The sequence below is a fragment of the Oncorhynchus kisutch genome, linkage group LG14, assembly GCF_002021735.2.
Source record: "Oncorhynchus kisutch isolate 150728-3 linkage group LG14, Okis_V2, whole genome shotgun sequence".
NCBI classification, from domain to species: domain Eukaryota; kingdom Metazoa; phylum Chordata; class Actinopteri; order Salmoniformes; family Salmonidae; genus Oncorhynchus; species Oncorhynchus kisutch.
In genome coordinates, this window is record NC_034187.2 from 77,235,917 (window position 1) to 77,245,916 (window position 10,000).

The 10,000-nt window shown below is 46.1% G+C and overlaps 1 protein-coding gene across 1 annotated transcript in view; it reads right to left on the reverse strand.

The window, feature by feature from the left end:
• Positions 1-10,000, reverse strand: part of LOC109879404 (collagen alpha-2(VIII) chain) — a 118,872-nt gene that overhangs the window by 19,098 nt on the left and 89,774 nt on the right. The window lies entirely within an intron of this gene.

Here is a 10,000-nt window from a genome sequence, read left to right on the forward strand (position 1 = left end):
TTGGTAGAACTGACGTCCGGGTTAAGCGAGCAGTGTGTTAAGAAACAGCGCGACAAGTCATGTTTCAGAGGACGCATGTCTCGACCTTCGCCCCTCCCGAGCCCTTTGGGGACTTGAGACAAGGTCATAATAACTACCAAATGGATATCATGAAAATGGGGTAGAACTACACCACAAAATGAAGAGAAAGAACTGCTAAACTCATGGAGCGAGAGAACCTGGAGAGGCCTCCGCCCAGGCAGGTTAACCCACACTGCAGGGCTCCTTTCTGAGCCACAAACTCCCCCTAGTCTCTTGTATTCCACCAGCTCGTCTTCACCCTCTCCCTCTCCCTCGTTCCATATCCTCCCTCTGGCTAGCCTCCACTCTTTCATGTCACGTCCTCTTCTCCATCTTTACAGTTCACTCTGGCACATTCTGAAGGATGGATGATGACCTCACGATCATTAGTAGTCAGACTTGTGTTACTGTACCCTATAGTGTTTTTATTAACATTATTTCTGGAGGACTATAGCTTTGTCTTGGACTTAGTAGTAGTAGGAGCCCACAATGCCATATACGTCAAGTTGTCCTCGTTAAGCCTTTTGACGCTAAACTGTTTTGATCGAGTTTGGCCAAAGCTGCTCTTTTTTTTTCAAGAGAACCGTATATATTTGAACAGATTCGTTGTAATTCGGTAGAACTTTGTATTTTGATCATTATGGTTTCTTAGACCAAGCGTTTAGGTTCCAAACACCAGGTTCCATAAAGTGGGTTCTGAGCACTGGGTTCTAAGGAGGTGTGGGTGCTAAGTACTTAAAAAGGTGTTGGCTCCATTCTATCTGGCTCTGTGTAGTAGCTCAGCTCTTCCCTGTGGTTGTTTTGTGCCAGTGAGCACATAGTTTGCCGATATTTTACGGTCATGTTAGGCTGTGTTTCTGAAAGCCTTCTGCAAGCTTCTCGTAATTAGTCACGTCTGGTGTGTGTGTGTGTGTGTGTGTGCGTGTGTGTGTGTGTGTATGCGTGTGTGTTTGTGTGTGTGTGTTTGTGTGTAATCTGTGTCACCACTCACTGAAAAATACTGACTTCCTCTCTCTACTCATACTCTACAGAGCTGGAGCCCAATCCAGGAAAAACATGATCACGCGACTGAGAGCGAGAGAGAGAGAGTACTTTGCTGGCTGAAGGTGTGTGGTTTTGTGGTGGGGGTAATTTAGACGAGTGTTTCAGTGCCCAGAGTCCTGCAGGCGTCTGAACATTCACACACACACGTACAGGTCTGCTTCTCCACAACTTCCTCACAATCTGTTTATCAAATGTTTTTCTTGAAAAGCTCTGCAGACACTGTTAAATAGTCCTGTCTGGCTGGCCACACCAGCCTGCTGGCCACACCAGCCTGCTGGCCACACCAGCCTGCTGGCCACACCAGCCTGCTGCCCACACCAGCCTGCTGCCCACACCAGCCTGCTGCCCACACCAGCCTGCTGCCCACACCAGCCTGCTACCGGCCTGGACACACACACACTTGGACATAAACACACCAAAACACAAACACACACACATATATCGTTAGCCCCAAAACATGTTGATGCATACATTTTGACCTTTTATCCCACAATTGGCCATTGATGAAAGAAATGTAAAATACACATTACACAGAACAAAGACCGAAGGTATTCTTAACGCTTAAAGGCGAGTAGCATCCAAAACGGTAAAACGCCTCTGGCATAGAGCAATGACATTTTATGTAAAACAGATATCCTAAATAAAGAAATAACACACACACATAACACACACACAAGACCTTACAGTAATATCTACCAAAATACAAAACAGGACAGAAAATGGTTTTTAGAAGAGAAGGAAATTAGAGAGAATTCTCTTAAAGTCCATGTGAGACCGCAAACCTTGTGGTATTCTGCTATCCTCACATGACACATGACACACACACACACACACACACACACACACACACACACACACACACACACACACACACACACACACACACACACACACACACACACACACACACACACACACACACACACACACACACACACACACACACACACACACAAAGCTCACCAGTTGCGTTTGACGCCGGTCTCACGTGTTGAATGTCATTTAACATTGAAATGGAGCAGAAACAGAGAGGGAGTTAATAAGAGGAAGACTCCACACTCTCCAAACCATAGCTGACTGTAGCAGCTCAAGTGGCAAAGCAAGACACAGACCAGACACCAGGGACTCTCAGGGACAAGTAGACACATCCCAAACCACTCCAGACCATCAGCTAATGTCATCATCAGAGAAGGGAATTGAACGCTGCTCTTTCACATGTGTTACATCGTGTCTGGGTTAGAAACCCCGGTTGTCTGTCTGCGTCAGGGTCATATTAGCCCACGGAGCCAAAACTTAGCAAAGACTAAGGGAGAGCGCTATGAGGGGCTACAACACGTTGTCCGTTCTCAGGCAAGGTCACTCATCATGTACTGTCACATAACTGGACAAGACCTTCGTCCTGCATCTTTACCAACATTGACATCAAATCAAATGTTATTTGTCACATGCTTCATTGACAACAGGTGTAGACTAATAGTGAAATGCTTACTGACAGGCCCTTCCTCACAACACAGACAGAAAACAAGAGAAATAATAGAAAAATAATAACACAAAGAATAATAACACAATGAGTAACGATAACTTGGCAATATACACGAGGTACCAGTACCGAGTCGATATGCAGGGGTACCAGTACCGAGTCGATATGCAGGGGTACCAGTACTGAGTTGATATGCAGGGGTACCAGTACCGAGTCGATATGCAGAGGTACCAGTACCGAGTCGATATGCAGAGGTACCAGTACCGAGTCGATATGCAGAGGTACCAGTACCGAGTCGATATGCAGAGGTACCAGTACCGAGTCGATATGCAGAGGTACCAGTACCGAGTCGATATGCAGAGGTACCAGTACCGAGTCGATATGCAGAGGTACCAGTACCGAGTCGATATGCAGAGGTACCAGTACCGAGTCGATATGCAGAGGTACCAGTACTGAGTTGATATGCAGGGGTACCAGTACCGAGTCGATATGCAGAGGTACCAGTACTGAGTTGATATGCAGGGGTACCAGTACCGAGTCGATATGCAGAGGTACCAGTACTGAGTTGATATGCAGGGGTACCAGTACCGAGTCGATATGCAGAGGTACCAGTACTGAGTTGATATGCAGGGGTACCAGTACCGAGTTGATATGCAGGGGTACCAGTACTGAGTTGATATGCAGGGGTACCAGTACTGAGTTGATATGCAGGGGTACCAGTACTGAGTTGATATGCAGAGGTACCAGTACCGAGTCGATATACAGAGGTACCAGTACCGAGTCGATATACAGAGGTACCAGTACCGAGTCGATATACAGAGGTACCAGTACCGAGTCGATATACAGAGGTACCAGTACCGAGTCGATATGCAGGGGTACCAGTACCGAGTCGATATGCAGAGGTACCAGTACTGAGTTGATATGCAGGGGTACCAGTTCCGAGTCAATGTGCAGGGGCACCAGTCCTGAGTCGATGTGCAGGGGTAACAGTACTGAGTCGATGTGCAGGGGAACCAGTACTGAGTCGATGTGCTGGGGAACCAGTACTGAGTCGATGTGCAGGGGAACCAGTACTGAGTCGATGTGCAGGGGTACCAGTACTGAGTCAATGTGCAGGGGTACCAGTACTGAGTCAATGTGCTGGGGAACCAGTACTGAGTCGATGTGCAGGGGTACCAGTACTGAGTCGATGTGCAGGGGTAAGAGGTTATGGAGGTAGATACAGTATGTACATGTAGGTAGAGATAAAGTGACTAGGTAACAGGGTAGACAATTAACAGTAGCAGCAGGTGATGAGTCAAAAGAGTTCGTGCAAAAAGGGCAAATGCAGTCCAGGTAACTGTTGGTTACTGTCTGAAGAACCAGTCTGAAGAATCATATTTACATGAATTCAAAGCAGTCACTCCCACCTTGAACATCTGACTCTAGGACTAAGAAGTTGTATTCTAATTAGTGTCTGTAGTTTTGTGATTGTACGGACATCACATGTAAAATATGGCAATTTTCTGAAAGGTTAACATTTTTGGAGATTTTCCTCTGACAGCAATGCCCCAACCACAACTTAATAGAATAGCTGGTGGACACTACCACTCTTCAACCAATACCACATCACAAGGCTGGAGATCATGACCAATACCACATCACAAGGCTGGAGATCATGACCAAACCTCAACCACAACCACATGGCATAACTGGAGAGCTTCACCATACCTCAACCACAACCACATATTACCGTACAACAATCCAACACTGGAGATTCCAACCGTACTTCAACAACAACGACATTACAGCATAACTGTCCACTACTGGTAAACATCGATCAAGAGCATAACTATGTTCACTGACATACCACAGCCACATGGCAAAGCAATCCTCAATGTCTCACCTTAGCAACAAGGTCCACCTTACTTCCATAAGGCCCTAGTGAATTCACTTTTGCTTAGCTCACTACTATAAGAAAGCACTTTACCTAAGTACCCTGCTTCCCCATTGAAACACCTGGAGCCTGGTCTCACTTGAAATCAGAGGACGGGCTCAGTGTAATGGTTGGAACTGAAATAACGGAACTTTCCGTTTTATTCCATTGTAACCATTACTGTGAGCAATCCTCCCTTCACCAGCCACCACTGTTACAATCTGACCGCTGACTCTTAACCCAAGATAACAATGTGATGCGGACAGCTGAGCAGAGCTCCACTATGTCACTTTCTCAACCAATTAATGATAGTATAACCAAATATCAGTCCAGTCAAGGGAGTGGAAAAACAAAGACACAACTCACAAGGGACAACACTGGGTGACTGTGTTAGGGGCTTTACCAGCTGCACGTTTACAATGCAGGCCAGTGGAGAAGTGTAAAGTCATGTGTCCACAGTGGGGTAAAAGGTGCACTTGTAAACACCATACAAACACACTACACACACTCAAATGAAACTAATTAAAAAACACACGGTCAACCTCACACACGGTGCTTAGTGAGTCTGAGGGTGTGTGTAGGAGAGGAAAATGAGCGTGTGGGCTTTAATTTGGAGATTCATTTCTTCACTTTGAGGTAATTCCTCTCTTAGCCTGAGTGTCAGTCAGGTCTAACCCCCTTCTGGTGTCAACAGACCACATGTTACTCAGCTTCCGGTGTCAAAAGACAACATGTTACTCAGCTTCCGGTGTCAACAGAACACATGTTACTCAGCTTCTGGTGTCAAAAGACAACATGTTACTCAGCTTCCGGTGTCAACAGACAACATGTTACTCAGCTTCCAGTGTCAACAGACAACATGTTACTCAGCTTCCAGTGTCAACAGACCACATGTTACTCAGCTTCCGGTGTCAAAAGACAACATGTTACTCAGCTTCCGGTGTCAACAGAACACATGTTACTCAGCTTCTGGTGTCAAAAGACAACATGTTACTCAGCTTCCGGTGTCAGAAGACATGTTACTCAGCTTCCAGTGTCAACAGACAACATGTTACTCAGCTTCCAGTGTCAACAGACCACATGTTACTCAGCTTCCGGTGTCAGCAGACATGTTACTCAGCTTCCAGTGTCAACAGACAACATGTTACTCAGCTTCCAGTGTCAACAGACATGTTACTCAGCGTCCAGTGTCAACAGACCACATGTTACTCAGCTTCCGGCGTCAGCAGACAACATGTTACTCAGCTTCCAGTTTCAGCAGACATGTTACTCAGCTTCCGGTGTCAATAGACAACATGTTACTCAGCTTCTGGTGTCAACTGACAACATGTTACTCAGCTTCCAGTGTCAACAGACATGTTACTCAGCTTCCAGTGTCAACAGACATGTTACTCAGCTTCCGGTGTCAACAGACATGTTACTCAACTTCCAGTGTCAACAGACCACATGTTACTCAGCTTCCAGTGTCAACAGACAACATGTTACTCAGCTTCCAGTGTCAACAGACAACATGTTACTCAGCTTCCAATGTCAACAGACAACATGTTACTCAGCTTCCGGTGTCAACAGACAACATGTTACTCAGCTTCCAGTGTCAACAGACAACATGTTACTCAGCTTCCAGTGTCAACAGACATGTTACTCAGCTTCCAGTGTCAACAGAAAACATGTTACTCAGCTTCCAGTGTCAACAGACAACATGTTACTCAGCTTCCAATGTCAACAGACAACATGTTACTCAGCTTCCGGTGTCAACAGACATGTTACTCAGCTTCCGGTGTCAACAGAAAACATGTTACTCAGCTTCCAGTGTCAACAGACAACATGTTACTCAGCTTCCAATGTCAACAGACCACATGTTACTCAGCTTCCAGTGTCAACAGACATGTTACTCAGCTTCCGGTGTCAACAGAAAACATGTTACTCAGCTACCGGTGTCAACAGACATGTTACTCAACTTCCAGTGTCAACAGACATGTTACTCAGCTTCTGGTGTCAACAGACAACATGTTACTCAGCTTCCGGTGTCAGCAGACATGTTAATCAGCTTCTGGTGTCAACAGACAGCATGTTACTCAGCTTCCGGTGTCAACAGACAACATGTTACTCAGCTTCTGGTGTCAACAGACAACATGTTACTCAGCTTCTGGTGTCAACAGACATGTTACTCAGCATCCAGTGTCAACTGACAACATGTTACTCAGCTTCCGGTGTCAACAGACAACATGTTAATCAGCTTCTGGCGTCAACAGACAACATGTTACTCAGCTTCCGGTGTCAACAGACAACATGTTACTCAGCTTCCAGTGTCAACAGACAACATGTTACTCAGCTTCCAATGTCAACAGACAACATGTTACTCAGCTTCCGGTGTCAACAGACATGTTACTCAGCTTCCGGTGTCAGCAGGAAACATGTTACTCAGCTTCCAGTGTCAACAGACCACATGTTACTCAGCTTCCAGTGTCAACAGACAACATGTTACTCAGCTTCCAGTGTCAACAGACAACATGTTACTCAGCTTCCAATGTCAACAGACAACATGTTACTCAGCTTCCGGTGTCAACAGACAACATGTTACTCAGCTTCCAGTGTCAACAGACAACATGTTACTCAGCTTCCAGTGTCAACAGACATGTTACTCAGCTTCCAGTGTCAACAGAAAACATGTTACTCAGCTTCCAGTGTCAACAGACAACATGTTACTCAGCTTCCAATGTCAACAGACAACATGTTACTCAGCTTCCGGTGTCAACAGACATGTTACTCAGCTTCCGGTGTCAACAGAAAACATGTTACTCAGCTTCCAGTGTCAACAGACAACATGTTACTCAGCTTCCAATGTCAACAGACCACATGTTACTCAGCTTCCAGTGTCAACAGACATGTTACTCAGCTTCCGGTGTCAACAGAAAACATGTTACTCAGCTACCGGTGTCAACAGACAACATGTTACTCAGCTTCCAGTGTCAACAGACCACATGTTACTCAGCTTCCGGTGTCAGCAGACATGTTACTCAGCTTCCAGTGTCAACAGACAACATGTTACTCAGCTTCCAGTGTCAACAGACATGTTACTCAGCGTCCAGTGTCAACAGACCACATGTTACTCAGCTTCCGGCGTCAGCAGACAACATGTTACTCAGCTTCCAGTTTCAGCAGACATGTTACTCAGCTTCCGGTGTCAATAGACAACATGTTACTCAGCTTCTGGTGTCAACAGACCACATGTTACTCAGCTTCCGGCGTCAGCAGACAACATGTTACTCAGCTTCCAGTTTCAGCAGACATGTTACTCAGCTTCCGGTGTCAATAGACAACATGTTACTCAGCTTCTGGTGTCAACTGACAACATGTTACTCAGCTTCCAGTGTCAACAGACATGTTACTCAGCTTCCAGTGTCAACAGACATGTTACTCAGCTTCCGGTGTCAACAGACATGTTACTCAACTTCCAGTGTCAACAGACCACATGTTACTCAGCTTCCAGTGTCAACAGACAACATGTTACTCAGCTTCCAGTGTCAACAACATGTTACTCAGCTTCCAATGTCAACAGACAACATGTTACTCAGCTTCCGGTGTCAACAGACAACATGTTACTCAGCTTCCAGTGTCAACAGACAACATGTTACTCAGCTTCCAGTGTCAACAGACATGTTACTCAGCTTCCAGTGTCAACAGAAAACATGTTACTCAGCTTCCAGTGTCAACAGACAACATGTTACTCAGCTTCCAATGTCAACAGACAACATGTTACTCAGCTTCCGGTGTCAACAGACATGTTACTCAGCTTCCGGTGTCAACAGAAAACATGTTACTCAGCTTCCAGTGTCAACAGACAACATGTTACTCAGCTTCCAATGTCAACAGACCACATGTTACTCAGCTTCCAGTGTCAACAGACATGTTACTCAGCTTCCGGTGTCAACAGAAAACATGTTACTCAGCTACCGGTGTCAACAGACATGTTACTCAACTTCCAGTGTCAACAGACATGTTACTCAGCTTCTGGTGTCAACAGACAACATGTTACTCAGCTTCCGGTGTCAGCAGACATGTTAATCAGCTTCTGGTGTCAACAGACAGCATGTTACTCAGCTTCCGGTGTCAACAGACAACATGTTACTCAGCTTCTGGTGTCAACAGACAACATGTTACTCAGCTTCTGGTGTCAACAGACATGTTACTCAGCATCCAGTGTCAACTGACAACATGTTACTCAGCTTCCGGTGTCAACAGACAACATGTTAATCAGCTTCTGGCGTCAACAGACAACATGTTACTCAGCTTCCGGTGTCAACAGACAACATGTTACTCAGCTTCCAGTGTCAACAGACAACATGTTACTCAGCTTCCAATGTCAACAGACAACATGTTACTCAGCTTCCGGTGTCAACAGACATGTTACTCAGCTTCCGGTGTCAGCAGGAAACATGTTACTCAGCTTCCGATGTCTACAGACCACATGTTACTCAGACCACATGTGTCAGCAGGCTGGATGCTGGAGTACAGTAAAGTCTACAGGCTGGAGTACAGTAAAGTCTACAGGCTGGAGTACAGTAAAGTCCTGCAGGCTGGAGTACAGTAAAGTCCTGGAGGCTGGAGAACAGTAAAGTCTACAGGCTGGAGTACAGTAAAGTCTACAGGCTGGAGTACAGTAAAGTCCTACAGGCTGGAGTACAGTAAAGTCCTGGAGGCTGGAGTACAGTAAAGTCTACAGGCTGGAGTACAGTAAAGTCCTACAGGCTGGAGTACAGTAAAGTCCTGGAGGCTGGAGTACAGTAAAGTCTACAGGCTGGAGTACAGTAAAGTCTACAGGCTGGAGTACAGTAAAGTCCTGGAGGCTGAAGTACAGTAAAGTCTACAGGCTGGAGTACAGTAAAGTACTGCAGGCTGGAGTACAGTAAAGTCTACAGGCTGGAGTACAGTAAAGTCTACAGGCTGGAGTACAGTAAAGTCCTGGAGGCTGGAGTACAGTAAAGTCCTGCCTGCAGGCTGGAGTTCAGTAAAGTACTGCAGGCTGGAGTACAGTAACGTCTACAGGCTGGAGTACAGTAAAGTCTACAGGCTGGAGTACAGTAAAGTCTACAGGCTGGAGTACAGTAAAGTCCTGGAGGCTGGAGTACAGTAAAGTCCTGCCTGCAGGCTGGAGTTCAGTAAAGTACTGCAGGCTGGAGTACAGTAAAGTCTACAGGCTGGAGTACAGTAAAGTCCTGCAGGCTGGAGTACAGTAAAGTACTGCAGGCTGGAGTACAGTAACGTCTACAGGCTGGAGTACAGTAAAGTCCTGCAGGCTGGAGTACAGTAAAGTACTGCAGGCTGGAGTACAGTAACGTCTACAGGCTGGAGTACAGTAAAGTCCTGCAGGCTGGAGTACAGTAAAGTCTACAGGCTGGAGTACAGTAAAGTACTGCAGGCTGGAGTACAGTAACGTCTACAGGCTGGAGTACAGTAAAGTCCTGGAGGCTGGAGTACAGTAAAGTCCTGCATGCAGGCTG